This window comes from Cervus canadensis, chromosome 2 (genome assembly GCF_019320065.1).
Source record: "Cervus canadensis isolate Bull #8, Minnesota chromosome 2, ASM1932006v1, whole genome shotgun sequence".
In the NCBI taxonomy this organism is placed as follows: domain Eukaryota; kingdom Metazoa; phylum Chordata; class Mammalia; order Artiodactyla; family Cervidae; genus Cervus; species Cervus canadensis.
In genome coordinates this window covers 60,878,398-60,893,609 of record NC_057387.1, presented here as the reverse complement: position 1 = coordinate 60,893,609, position 15,212 = coordinate 60,878,398, and positions in this window count along the sequence as shown.

Sequence of the window (15,212 nt, the reverse complement as noted above, 5' to 3'; positions counted from 1 at the left end):
ATTATAAGGTAGATCAATGAATAAAAATTAAGTATTATAACTAGTACAAATTTTTAGAAATGCAATTATCAGATTTAAGAATATGATATTTCAGTCTTTTGCTATATTGTTAAAAGAAAATTTTACATAGATAATATACTAGTCACTAGTTCTGTTTATGGAAGACAAAAAAGAGAGGAGGGTTAAATGAAGATCCCTTTCAGGAGGTACTGGATTAGCATAAAGGAGCAAAATTTGCCATCCCCAAATGTAACTTTTCGACATGAGGATTGTTTTAGAGTGAATATTTTTAAGAAACAAGTCAGGAAGTTTTTCTTTTTATCTCTCCATTAACTACCTAAAACAATTTAGATCAAAGATCTGTCCCAGGAAAGGAACACCATAGATATCACCACAGATAATGACAGCACAGTATGAATTAGGGGTAATGGACATGGAAAAACCTAGCAAAGTCTGTTTATCAAAATTATTTTCTGTGTCCCATTGTTTCTGTATGTTGTGCATGCATCCCCAGTAGTGTCTGACTCTTTGCAACCCCATGAACTGCAACCCATCAGGCTCCTCTGTCCTGGAATTTTCCCAGCCATATTAGAGTGTGTTACAATTTTCTACTTCATGGTTCTTCCCGACCCAGGGATTGAACCCACGTCTCTTGTGTCTCCTGTTTTGACAACTGGATTCTTTACCCCTTGGGCCATCTGGGAAGCCAGTTTTCTGTGTGGCCCTGCAAATATTTGTGCTTTTTTTTTTTTTTTTTAATCTCTCCCTGTGAATTGTCTTCATTCCCTTTGAAGTCCCAGACCCCTCCTCCTCTCTTTGGTCCAGGATGGCATATTACCTTACTTTAGCTAATTGTCCTTTTGGCTCAAACTCTTATGAGATCCTTGTATACATAAAATTAAATTTGATTATCTCCTGTTACTGTCTTGTGTCATTTTAATATTTTGATCAACTAAAAGAACCAAGAGAGGAAAGGAAAAAAATTTCCCTCCCTAAAGTTAGCAAATTGTTGAAATATGTATACATATGATATGCCAGGTCTGCTGAGTGTGGAAGGAAGAAACTGGAGGCTTGATGTGCCTTGTAGTCTGGAATGGCAGGTACTTATTGGAAATCAAAAGACAGCATATAAAGTCTCTTTTACCAGACTAAAGAAGTGAAGTTTATAATGTTAGAAAACATTAGAAGATGTTGAAATAGCCAAATGTATATTTTAGAAAGATTGCTAACAGAAATGTGGATGGATGAGGTATAAGAAGGTAACCTCAAAGTTCAGAATGCAAGCTGCTATAAAAGTCCCATGTAGTAGTAATGAGGCCCCAAGCACCAGAGTGGTAGAGATAATCAGAGCAAGGCTAGACCTAGTTCAAAGAGACATAGGATGACTCCTGCTTTTCTCACATGGTTGAATAAATGTGTGACAGTGCCATTTTCTCAAGAACATTCTTTAAAAGAGCTGTGGAGGTGATATAGATTATTAACAAATGTAAGGTATTTTGATTTAGGTCTCCCACTGTGTTGTTTTGGTTATTACATTTCCCCTACTTTTCCCAATTTATTCTGGTTCTCAATAGAATATTGAAGTGTTCCGTGTGAGACAGGTGTGCATTTTTGATCTCACTATCAGTACTGGAGTTTGTGAAATGCTTCCCCATGTACTGGAACCACCTCATCAGTTGGTTTTTGCTGCCCCTACTTGCTGTTACCAACATAAGACTATTCCTTTTTCTCAGCCTTTCTACCAAATTGGTTTTATGGTGGCACAAATCACAGCAAATTGGGAAAAAGTTTCCACATTTAAAATGCCTTGACTAGCCACGTTTGGAACACTGGAGAGAGCATTTGGAAAGTCTAATGCACTTCTGCATCTTTCTCTAACAGTTATGAGAGGAAATGTTCTGCTTTTTATTGTATTCTTGCTTCTGTCAATCCAACAGGGGAAAGCCAAGTCCAGGGTATTGGTTTTATCTAAGACTGCTGTGAGAAAACCCTTATAGAACACTGGCACGCTTCAGTTCTCTGCTTAGAACAATTCTGGAATCTCTTCTCTGCTACAGAAAAGAGTGTTCCATACTTCGCAGAAATTCCGTGCAATCTTTTTCCTTCTCCCACTGTTCTTTGTTTCTTCTACACTAGCTGAAGATCTATAGGGCTAGAAATTCTGATTTAGTCTTTTCCTCTCCTACGGAGATAATATATTGGAAAAGGACAGTAAAGAGCCAGATTTGATTTGTAGATTTTCTTTGTTGTGTCAAGGCAAAAATTTTTAGAAATGTTGCATATCATTCTGAATTTTGAAAGAAATGTTGATTGGAATTATGGACATCAAAGTTGCTTCCAGAGTTGATAGTTGAAACTATCAGAACAAATAATATTCCTTAAGATAAGAATATAAAAGTAGAAGAGTGATAGGAGGATAAACAGAATGCAAGATACCACCAAGAACAATTCAGTGAACAAGTTCTGATAGAGAAGAAAAATAAGGAGTGATTTACAGTTTAGCAATTGACAGGAAAACTTGAAAAGAGTAATGTGGCAGAAACCAATCAAGTAAACACACAAAAATGGAAACATAATAGGACATATTCAATGTTGTCTAACTCTAAAAACAAAAACTGTAGGCTTAGTATAGACTGACTATATCTCAGACTAATTTCTCATTCCTCTACTTCTAAAATTTCTTTTTCAATTCATTTGGAGCTTTGAACCCAGATTAGCTCAATAAACCACAAAGATGAAATGAAAAATAATTACAAAGAAAAATCATTGTAGTGTTTCTTTATTGTTTTCATATTTAATATTGATCTATAATGTTTCAGTAACAGATTTCCTTAGGCCAGGGAGCTCACTATGGTTTTAACATTAGGACTGATGTCAACAAACCTTCCCTGCTATTATAATAATTTCCTTTATGTATCATCAGAAACATAGAAAGTTAATGCTTACACATGAATAGAGTAGATTAATGATATTCCCATCAATGTGTCTGCTTATATATATAGAACCTTCTGACATTAGTCAATCATCCGTAGAGTTAAGTAAAAAGAAATTGGAAGTAATTTTAATACTGCAAACCTCTGTAAACATTTTCCTATGGCAATCAAGGTGCATATTTTAGTAAATCAAATTTCCCTGCATTAACTAAGAGTTTAAAGGCTGGCTTTATGAAAGAGCATTAAGGACACACATCAGGTATGCATGATTGTGGTATAAAATTGATTTATTAAAAAAAAACTGCATTTTAAACAAAAATGAAAACATATCTTCATATAAATGTTTTTATGGTATGTCTATGGTATTACAGAAATGCAAATAATAACTGATTTTATGAGTTGCCATGAAATATTTATTGTAATACTCTTTATGCATCATAATAAAATGTGTATTCCAAATACAACATGTAAGATTCACACAGTGTGATTCAAGTAACTTACATACCACATTTAACTTTTGAACATTTCATTGTATTCTTTATTTGTAAGTCCCTTCAAAAACTACAATACTTTTTAGGGCACCTAAAAATGAAAAGAATAACAAGATTGTGTGTGTGTGTGTGTGTGTGTGTGTGTGTGTGTGTGTATACTTGGATTAGTTGGCTGAAGGCAGATAACATGCTGCACAAGATAAATTTTTGAAAATCTATATATTCAAAATGTCATTGGAGACATGGTCACTGTCAATATTGTATTTTGTGAAGCTTTGATGAAACAAATGCTGTGTTCATTAAACTATGTAATTTCTTGTCAACTACAGTGATGCTCCTATATATTACATAAATGTTGATTGAAAAGAAATCATTAAAAGTCATTCATGCTGCCCCTTCCTTGTCCCTTTCTATTCATTCAAGAAAAACAGCTGCAAGGAGCAGGCTGATAGTTATGTTAAGAAGTTTTGTTGTCTCTATAACTGAATTTAATTATGTCAAGTGAGAGCCCTGCAATTGAGATAGCAAAGACAAATTTTCATAGAACCTGCATTGGGGAATTCATTGTAATACATTAACTATTTTGATCTGTGCTCACCAGAGAGCACATTTCCCAGATTATTTTCAGTATGGTGGAATCAATAGCCAAGTTTAAAACAATCATACCAATTTTAGTTGAAATCAATTAAATGTTCAAATAAAGAAAGTGTTGGTTGCAACATAGTCCAAATTTTACATGAGAGTATAAAAGTAGAATAGATTAAAGCCACCATTTCTGTTGGAATAAGTTCCTCTAAAGTTTTCTTGCCAAAACTAGCTTCAATCTCCAGTATAAAAACAGATATGCAACTCCAATCAAGACCCCTAAATATGTATACCAAATTATGTCTAAAACTTCTCTTATTCTTTTATAACTCTTCTTAAATTTTAAGAAATATTCTAATTTCTTGTTTTTTTCTTTCTAGAACCCAAGCTAACTAGTGAGCATGGAATTAAATAATACTATTTATGTTGGTATATGCAAACATTATCAAGGTTTTACCTTTTAACATATTTTATACCTTTTTTTTATCTAGTTATTTATCTAATAAGGGAAAACTATAGAACCATTTGTGGTTGTTTAGTCACCAAGTAGTGTCTGACTCTTGTGACCCCATGGACTGTAGCCTGCCAAGTTCCTTTGTCCATGGGATTTTCCAGGCAAGAATACTGGAGCGGGTTGTCATTTCCTTCTCCAATAGAGCCATTTACTTAGTCATATATTTAATTATTTTACCAATGTTTCTTGAGATCCTAATACATGTCAGGCATTATATAAGGCCCTGGAGTATAAAATGATATGCAGCCTGCTATCAAATGATTTTAGTCTAATGAGGAACACAACCAATTGTTTGATAAATATTCATTTAATTCCTGTTAAGAGCAAGGACTATTGTAGGTTTGGAATCATGTCAATGAGTAATGACCCTGCTGTCATGTAATTATTTAAAAAAATCACAGAAATGTAATTATATCCAACAATAGATGCTATGAAGCCAGAGAGAGGACTGAGTTGAGTGATTATAATAAGGTGTTCTTAATCTAAACCTGAAAGAAGGGTCATGGTAATGAGGAGAAAGAACTTTTTTTCCCCTTAAAACTAACTTTAAGCAGAAACTTAGGGGATAGGTAGCAATTAGCTAGGTTAAAGAGAGAAAGGAACAATATCATACCCAGGAACAGCATGTGGAAGTGCCCTGAGGTAGACAGTTTGCTGCATTCAAGAAACCAAAATGAAGCCAGTGTGTCTGGAACTGAGTAAAAATGGCAAAATTGAGGCAGAGGATTAGGCAACAATGTCCAGGTCACATAGGGCCTTATGAACCATGCTAATGATTGTGGATTTTATCTTAAGTAAAATAGTCAATGGATTTTAAAGAATTGATATATAGCATGAAGCAACAGTAATATTATTTCTAATATAATAAACAATCAAAATGACTAATATTGCCATTAAGGACATACATGTGCCAGGCAGTGTGCCATGTGTTTTGTACTGTTTTTCCTCCATGTATTGCTCACAGAAAAATGACAAGGTAGATGTTAATAACACCATTTTACAGTTGAAGAAATTAGGTTTAGTGAAGCTGTGTAAGCTGTCCAAGATGACACAGCTTGTATGGGAAAAACTGAATTCGAATAAGGTCTGTTTAATTCTAAACTCTCATCAATACTTTCTGAGTCCAAATCAGACATCTTTCAAGAATGCTACTTTCAAAAATTAATAAGAGGCCAGATAAGATAAGAAAGAGCGAATTTGTTTCCTTTGAAACTCCAGGCTCTAAATTAGAGGTGGATTTAGGGCAGAGTTTAAGTTTTAGAACCTCTCACCTGTAGGGGCTTTTTCTTTAAAAAGCCCCAACTCTTACATCAACTGTGCAAGATTCAGAACATTACAATGTTAACTACACCACAATATCAAGGCCTTTCTGAGTAAGAAATCAAGCCAGGGAAGAAAGCTATTGCAGAGAGAGAGAGAAAAAAAAAGAAAGTCATTCAGAGGAAAATCACCACATTCCTATAAATGGTTAAAGATTTGTCAATTATTTGCAAGTAGCAAGAATAACAGAGTTGGAGAAAGCCCAGCCCAGACCCTTGAGAATAAGTGAGTTTGATGATCAACTTCTGTGATACAGTCTGTGTCCTCCAGGAAGCAGGCTAAGGCACCCCTTTATCAGGGTCATAACCTGTGGAAGGGAGTGAAAGAAGTAAAATTGGGCAGAGGGAGAGGTTGAGCTGCAATGCATGTCAGACAGTCTCAATATCCACAGTTCTGGGAATCAGGGCAAGAAATCTCAGGGGTCCATTTTAAGATTCTGTCTACCACACAGGCCATGTGGTATCTGTCACAATACCAAATATTCATGCTGTAGTGTGAAAGCAGCCAGAGAAAAATAATATAAGTGAATGGAAAAGCCCACTTTCCAATAAAACTTTATTTATAAAAATAGATGTGAGTTGGATTTTGTCCCTGGATCATAGTTTGCAGTCTTCAATCTAGTCAAACAGTGAACTCAGAATTGTTAAAAACAGATTCACATTAATGCATGCTACATAGAATTCAGCTGAACAAACCCTAGGAAAGAGCATAAGAGCCATCATATCAAGTATCTATAACATTGAAATGGTTCACTTGAGAGGAAATATTAGAAAATGTGACTGACTCTGTAGCCAGCAAGATGCCCTTCAGTGCTGAAATTAAGAGTTCTAGAATACATTTTAGGGCTTCCTGAGTGGCTCAGTTATAAAAAATCTGCCTGCAATGCAGGAAACACAGGAAATGTGGGTTCAATCCCTGGACCAGGATGATCCCCTGGAGGAGGAAATGGTACCCTCTCTAGTATTCTTGACTGAAAAATCCTATGGACAGAGGAGCCTAGCAGGCTACAGTTCATGGGGTCACAAAGAAGTGGACATGACTAAGTACAATAATACATTTTAGTTCTTTTCTCTTGTAAGGTAAACAACTTTTACAAAATGTGATAACCAGAGGACATTTATTTATAGGATACTTCCTAGGTTCTGGGTGACTAAGGATCGAGCCTTTGACAATTAAAGGAATTCCATAAAATAAAATGAGAATCTAGATTTTATATAGTAAGAAATTTAAAAAATATAAATCAATTAATTCATCAAAAATTATGTCTGTATACTTAAGCATCAACATTTATGAAAATTCTAATAAACATTAGAGACATTTATTTTTCACTATTGTGTTATGTCATATTATATGAGACTCATATTTCTACCTGTGGTTCCTAAGAATCTCTTCAATAATGTAAATTCATGATCATTTCATTTGCTTACTAAAATATAAGTTTTTTCAAAACAAAGACTGTGCTATTCCTATCACTTTCTTCCTAATAGAATAATCCTATGGGTAGCCTACCAGGATCCTCAGTCCATGGGATTTTCCAGGCAAGAATACTGGAGTGGGTTGCCATTTCCTTCTCCAGGGGATCTTCCTGACCCAGGGAGTGAACCTGTATCTCCCGCATTGTAGGCAGATGCTTTACCATCTGAGCTACCAGGGAAGCCCACTAATAGATTACATACGCATAAAAGAAATGAGCAATTAGTTAATTAATTAAAGATAAATGTAAGATTTTCTGAACTTTTGAGTGAAACTAAAGAGTTTTAGATTGCACTTTGCTTAAAACAAAAATCCATGCTTTTTATTTGTTTTTAATTTTAAATTTATTTTTAATTGAAGGATAATTGCTTTACAGAGTTGTGTTGGATTCTGCCCAAAATCAACATGAGTCAGTCATAGGAAAATCCATGTTTTCAATCTTTATTTTCCCCAGGGTACTTAAAATAATGCCCAGCCAATGCATTTTTTAATTGTTCTATCCTAAGTACATACAACATCAACAATAACAATAACAGAATCCAGATCACTCTACTTGATATCTGTGTTGATTGTTAGGGATCCCAGGGGTTCCTGGCACATTGGTGGGTATTGTATATACAGATCTTCTATGAAAATTATAAAAATATCAAATACATTGTACTGTTTAATTGAACTTAGCACATTTCCTAATATAGGGATCACATACTTTAAGAAAAATAAATATTGATATGGTTTTCTTTCTCTGTTCCTCATTTGTCCTGCAACAATAGATCGTCCTTGTAAGGAGAAACCAAAAACAAACTATCCTAATTCAGAAGTTTTTCTTTATTATACCCTGTGAATTCTCTCTGGGACAGACAGGATGACTATCATTGACCTAAATTCTCTTATGGAAAACACACCTTGGTTGATTAGCAAATGATTACCTATAGAAAAATACCATAACTACAAACATATTACAACTACTATATTATATATTAGATCTTTCAACAATGCTGATTCAGAGAATGTCAAGGCATTAGTGTTATGGAGATTTTGTCTAAGTCTATTATTTACTCAACACATTTACTCAGTTTTTCAGTATAAAAATATAATTTTCCTGTTTCATTTTACTTCAGGTGAACTGACTATAAAACCAAGTGAATACTTGTTCAAAATGTTCATACTTTACTTGCATTCTCACAGACATTCTGTACAAAACAAAATTTATTATACAAATTAATTTTCTTCATGCTTGAACTTTAAAGTAGCAATTTTCATATACAGATATACAGAATGCAGTTATTTTAACAGCAATCTCTGGTAATTGCACTAGTTTCAATAAATGTTTTTTGGCAGTGCATCAGTCAGGGCTCAACCAGAGAAACAAAACAAATAGGATAATATGTAGAGACATATGTCAAGGAATTGGCTTATGCAATTGTGGGGAAATGGCTGACCAAATACATAGTCTATAGAGCAGGCAGTTAAGAAGAGAGAATGATGATTATCAAGGAAAATTGGAAGTGGTCAAACAGGAGATGGCAAGAGTGAACATTGACATTTTAGGAATCAGTGAACTAAAATGGACTAGAATGGGTGAATTTAACTCAGATGACCATTATATCTACAACTGTGGGCAAGAATCCCTTAGAAGAAATGGAATAGCCATCATAGTCAACAAGAGTCTGAAATGGAGAACTTGGAGGCAATCTCCAAAACGACAGAATGATATCGGTTCATTTCCGAGACAAATCATTCCATATCACAGTAATCCAAGTCTATGCCTCGACCAGGAAAGGCTCTATGAAGACATACAAGACCTTCTAGAATTAACACCCAGAAAAGATGTCCTTTTCATTATAGGGGACTGAAATGCAAAAGTAGGAAGTCAAGAAATACCTGAAGTAACAGGTAAATTTGGAGGAAATGGCAACCCACTTCAGTACTCTTGCCTGGAAAATCCCATGGACAGAGGAACCTGGTAGGCTACAGTCCATGGGGTCACAAAGAGTCAGACACAACTGAGTGACTTTACTTACTTACTTACTTACTTATAGAATGAAGCAGGGCAATGGCTAATAGAGTTTTGCCAAGAGAACACACTGGTTATAGTAAACACCCTATTCCAACAACACAAGAGAAGACTACACATTGACATCACCAGATAAGTCAATACCAAAATTATATTGATCATATCCTTTGCAGCCAAAGACAGAGAAGCTCTATACAGTCAGCAAAAACAAGACCAGGGGCTGACTGTGGCTCAGATCATGAAACCCTCATTGCCAAATACAGACTTAAATTGAAGAAAGTAGGGAAAACCATTAGAGCATTCAGGTATGACCTAAATGAAATCCCTTATGATTATACAGTGGAAGTGAGCAATAGATCCAAGGGATTAGATCTGATAGACAGACTGCCTGATCAACTATGGACAGAGGTTCATGACATTGCACAGGGGACAGGGATCAAGAACATTCCCAAGAAAAAGAAGTGCAAAAAGGCAAAATGGATGTCTGAGTAGGCCTTACAAATAGCTGAGAAAAAAAAAAAAAAAGGAAGCTAAAGGCAAAGGAGAAAAGGAAAGATATGCCCATTTGAATGCAGAGCTCCAAAGAATAGCAAGGAGAGATAAGAAAGTCCTCCTCAGTGATCAATGCAAAGAAATAGAGGAAAACAATAGAATAGGAAAGACTAGAGATCTCTTCAAGAAAATTAGAGATACCAAGGGAATCTTTCATGCAAAGATGGCAACAATAAAGGACAGAAATGGTATGGACCTAACAGAAGCAGAAGATATGAAGAAGACATAATAAGAATACACAGAAGAACTATACAAAAAAAAGTCTTCATGAATGACATAATCATGACGGTGTGATTACTCACCTAGAGCCAGATATCCTGGAATGTGAAGTCAAGTGGGCCTTAGGTAGCATCACTACAAACAAAGCTAGTGGAGGTGATGGAACTCCAGTGAGCTATTTCAAATCCTAAAAGATAATGCTGTGAAAGTGCTGCACTCAATATGCCAACAAATCTGGAAAACTCAGCAGTGGCCACAGGACTGGAATAGGTCAGTTTTCACTCCAAACCCAAAGAAAGGCAATGCCAAAAAATATTCAAACTATCGTATAGTTGCACTCACCTCACATGATAGCAAAGCAGTGCTCAAAATTCTCCAAGCCAGGCTTCAACATTACATGAACTGTGAACTTCTAGATGTTCAAGCTGTATTTAGAAAAGGCAGAGGAACCAGTGATCAAATAGTCAACATCTGTTGGATCATCAAAAAAGTGAGAGAGTTCCAGAAAAGCATCTATTTCTGCTTTATTGACTATGCCAAAGCCTTTGACTGTGTGGATCACAACAATCTTTGGAAAATTCTTCAAGAGATGGGACTACCAGACCACCTGATGTGCCTCCTGAAAAACCTATATGCAGGTCAGGAAGCAACAGTTAGAACTGGACATGGAACAGCAGACTGGTTCAAAATAGGAAAAGGAGTATGTCAAGGCTGTCTATTGTCACCCTGCTTATTTAACTTATATGCAGGGTATGTAATGAGAAATGCTGGGCTGGATGAAGCACAAGCTGGAATCAAGATTGGCAGGAGAAATATAAAAAACCTCAGATATGTAGATGACACCACCCTTATGGCAGAAAGTGAAGAAGAACTAAAGAGCCACTCGATGAACATGAAAGAGGAGAGTCAAAGGTTGGCTTAAAACTCAACATTCAGAAAACTAAGATCCTGGCATCTGGTCCCATCACTTCATGGCAAATAGATGGGGAGACAATGGTAACAGTGAGAGACTTTATTTTTTGGGGTTCCAAAATCACTCAGGTGATGACTGCAGCCATGAAATTAAAGGACATTTCTTAGGAGAAAAGCTATGACCAACCTAGACAGCATATTAAAAAGAAGAGACATTACTTTGCCAACAAAGGTCCATCTAGTCAAAGCTATAGTTTTCCAGTAGTCATGTATGGATGTGAGAGTTAGTCTATAAAGAAAGCTGAGCACCAAAGAATTGATGCTTTTGAACTATGGTGTTGGAGAAGACTCTTGGGAGTCCCTTGGACTGCAAGGAGATCCAACCAGTTCATCCTAAAGGAAATCAGTCCTGAATATTCACTGGAAGGATTCATGCTGAAGCTGAAACTCCAATACTTTGGCTACCTGATGTGAAGAACTGGCTCATTGGAAAAGACCCTGATGCTGGGAAAGATTGAATTTGGGAGGAGAAGGGGACGATAGAGGATGAGAAGGTTGGATGGCATCACCGACTCAATGGACATGAATTTGAGTAACTCCAGGAGTTGGTGAGGGACAGGGAGGCCTGTCATGCTGCAGTCAATGCAGTTCCAAAGAGTCGGACATGACTGAGCAACTGAACTGAATTGAACAGTGATGATTAGACCGCAACCCTTGGACACGATCTGAACTTTATTGTCTTCAAACCATCAGGAAGAATGATCCAGGCAAGATTGGAGTGGGATAGCTGACTCTCTTACTCTTTGGATTCTCTGAGCTTAGGGAAAAATTCAGCTCTCTTTTATAAGCCTTTCAACTGATTAATCAGGTTAACACAGAATAATCTTCCTTTTGATTAATATAAAGTCAACTGATTAGAGACTTTAATTACTTCTGCAAAATCTCTTCACTGCAGCATCTAGATTAGTGTTGGATTGACTGTGAGAAGGTATATACTTGATTAAAAATGACTGCAGCCTCTTTTCCTTGCTCCAACTCCCAACAAGAGATTATCTTTTTTAGCACATTTTCACATGCTAGAACCATCCTAGATACATCCTAAAAAGAGGGTTCTGAGGATTGTAGTTAAGCTTCACCACATTTATACATCAAAACACCATCACAGAAATTACTTACTTTGGTGTTTTAAATCTCAGAGTATCTAGCATTTGACTTATGTTCAAATAAAATTTTTTAAAATATGTATTTGGTAGAACCAGAACCATCTTTTAGACTAATTTCCTCCATTTATTTAAATATCTTAATTTTCTCATTAAAAGACATGAACAAAAGCATCTAAGACATGAAACTCAGAAGCATAGTGAGTATAGGGAATAAAGTATTAACAAAATAGTGTATGTGAATCTTTACATTTTTAAGTAAAGATATTTTGAAGGTAAGTAGTTTAAATAGTAAAATGTTTAAATATTTGGCTCAATGCTCTGTTTTTTTAAGAGATTTTGAAAGGTAGGGTAAGCGTGTTTTCTAAAAATACCATCAACTTGGTCTATTTTGTTAGGTCAACTTGAAGGACCACATCAAGTCATGAAATTAACCAGCCCACCTTGGCAAGTTACTCTACATGAAATTTACGACTTGACTGAATTTGTAGCGAAGTATTTTTGAGTGACTGTGCTGGCTAGCCAGATCAAAGAAACACTTGTTCCTAACATGACAGACCTATAATCACCATTTGTTTATACACACAATTATTTCAACATTAATTACTGATTCAATTCTGCACAAAGCCCTATTTCTGGTTAGATAGATATGAAATTGAAAGTGTTAGTCACTCAGTCGTGTCTGACTCTTTGCTACCCCATGGTAGCATACCAGGCTCCCCTCTCAATGGAATTTTCTAGGTAAGAATGCTAGATTGCATAGCCATTCCTTTCTCCAGGGGATCTTCCTGACCCAGGGATAAACCTGGGTCTCCCACATTGCAAGCAGATTCTTTACCATCTGAGCCACCAGGGAATATATATATATGAAATACTAGAAAGAAAGAAATGATAGAAGACCAAAATGAATAAGGAAGGAGTGTGGAGGGAGTGAAGGAAGGAAAAAGAGAAAGAGGAAGAGGGCAGCAGAGGACAAAAAAAGAGAAGAGAGGAACATTAAAATCAAGTATTCTTTTTCTCTTAGCTATTGCCCCACTTCTACCATAGATGAGACAGCTTCAAAGATCTGCCTAGAATAAGACTTACAGTGAATTTTATTTTCACTCTGGATAACACTTTTTTTAGCGAAAGCACCAATCTCTAAGAAAAGGTCAGAGCCTTGGGTGTCTCTACAAGAAATTGCCAAGTTGTTCTTAGCATTTAAAGAGACAATGGAGGATCAATTGCCTTTGAGGATATTTTAAGATACAGTTTTGAAGCAGATATGATGATGTCACAGGTTAAAACATATCACTCACTGAAGACAAGGTTTTCCTGACATTATAATATTCTAATTACTAGTGTAACACTCTACTTACTAAAGAGAACTTTACAAAACACCATACTAACTTGAAAAGTCAAGATGTAAAGTCATATTTTTTCTAGATCTCACTCTTATTGAGCTATACTGGAGGGCAAAGATGTGAATCAACCAGTGGTGGGCTGGAGACACTTGTACCTGTGTCTCCAACTGGTATTCACCTAAAGAGCCAACTGTGCTCACCTAGTAATTAGTAAAATGGAAAAGTCCCCACCCCCAAACAAAATTATTATACAAGATTTTTTCCATGTAAGGAACATTCCTGTTAATTTGCCTTTTAGTTCCAATTCCAAAACTGAAGCCCAAAGAAAAACTATAAAAGTCCTTTTTTTTTTTTTTTTTCTCAAGAGTGAAGGATACAGATAACTGCTCTTATGGAATACCAAGACAAAGAAGATAGTATCTGACTGTCTCAAATTTCTTAGAAACTTACAAAGATGAAACTAGAGGAGTTCATCCTCTGATAACACTTATTCCTTCATTCTCCAGACTGGTATTCTAAAAGAAGAAAGGCCCTGTAGATGTTAATTTCTTTGTGAGGCATTGATGCCTCTGTGCTTACTTGAATGAATGCACATGTTAGTTCATAATGCATGTGGGCAATCATGAATGAATATACGTGGGGTGATAAATGGTAAGAGACACTATCTAGAAACCCTGAGATAAGATGTTTTATACCTCACACTGGTTAGAATGACCATCATTAAAAAGTCTACAAATAACAGATCCTTGCAAGAGTATGAAGAAAATGGAACCCTCCTACACTGCTGGTGGGAATATAACTTATTTCAGCCTTTATGGAAAACAACATGGCAGTTTCTCAGAAGACTAAAAATAGAATTATCATATAATTTAGCATCCCCACTCCTTGGCATATACCTGGATAAAACTATAATTCAAAAGATATCTGCTTTGATGCATGAGACAAGGTGCTCAGGGCTGGTGCACTGGGATGACCCTGAGGGATGGGATGGGGAGGGAGGTGGAAGGGGGCTTCAGGATGGGGAACACATGTACACCCATGGCTGATTCATGCCAATGTATGGTAAAACCCACTACAATATTGTAAAGTAATTAGCATAGAATTAAAATAAATTAATTAAAAAAATCTGCACCCCTATGTTCATAGCAGCATTATTCACAATAGCCAATATATGGAAACAAATGTGCACTGACAGATAAATGGATAAAGATGCGGTTCATATATACAATGGAATACTACTCAGTCATAAAGAGGACAAAATAATGACATCTGCAACAGCATAGGTATAACTGGAGATTATTAGACTAAGTGAAGTAAATCAGAAAGAGAATGACAAATACCATATGATATTACTTACATATGGAATCTAAAATATGGCACAAATTTATCTATCTACAAAATAGAAATAGACTCACAGATATGGAGATCAGACATGTGTTTGCCAAGGGGAAAAGGGGACTGGGAATTTGGAGTTGGTAGATGCAAACTATTATATTTAGAATGTATAAACAACAAGGTCCTATTGTATAGCACAGGGGACTATGTTCATTCTCCTGAAATATGGAGATATATGTAATATATGGATATATGTAACTGAGTCACTTTGCTATATAGTAGAGATTGAAACAACACTGTAAATCAACTATACTCTGGTTTTAAAAAATGTGTGTATTTTAGATATACTCCTTGACTTAAA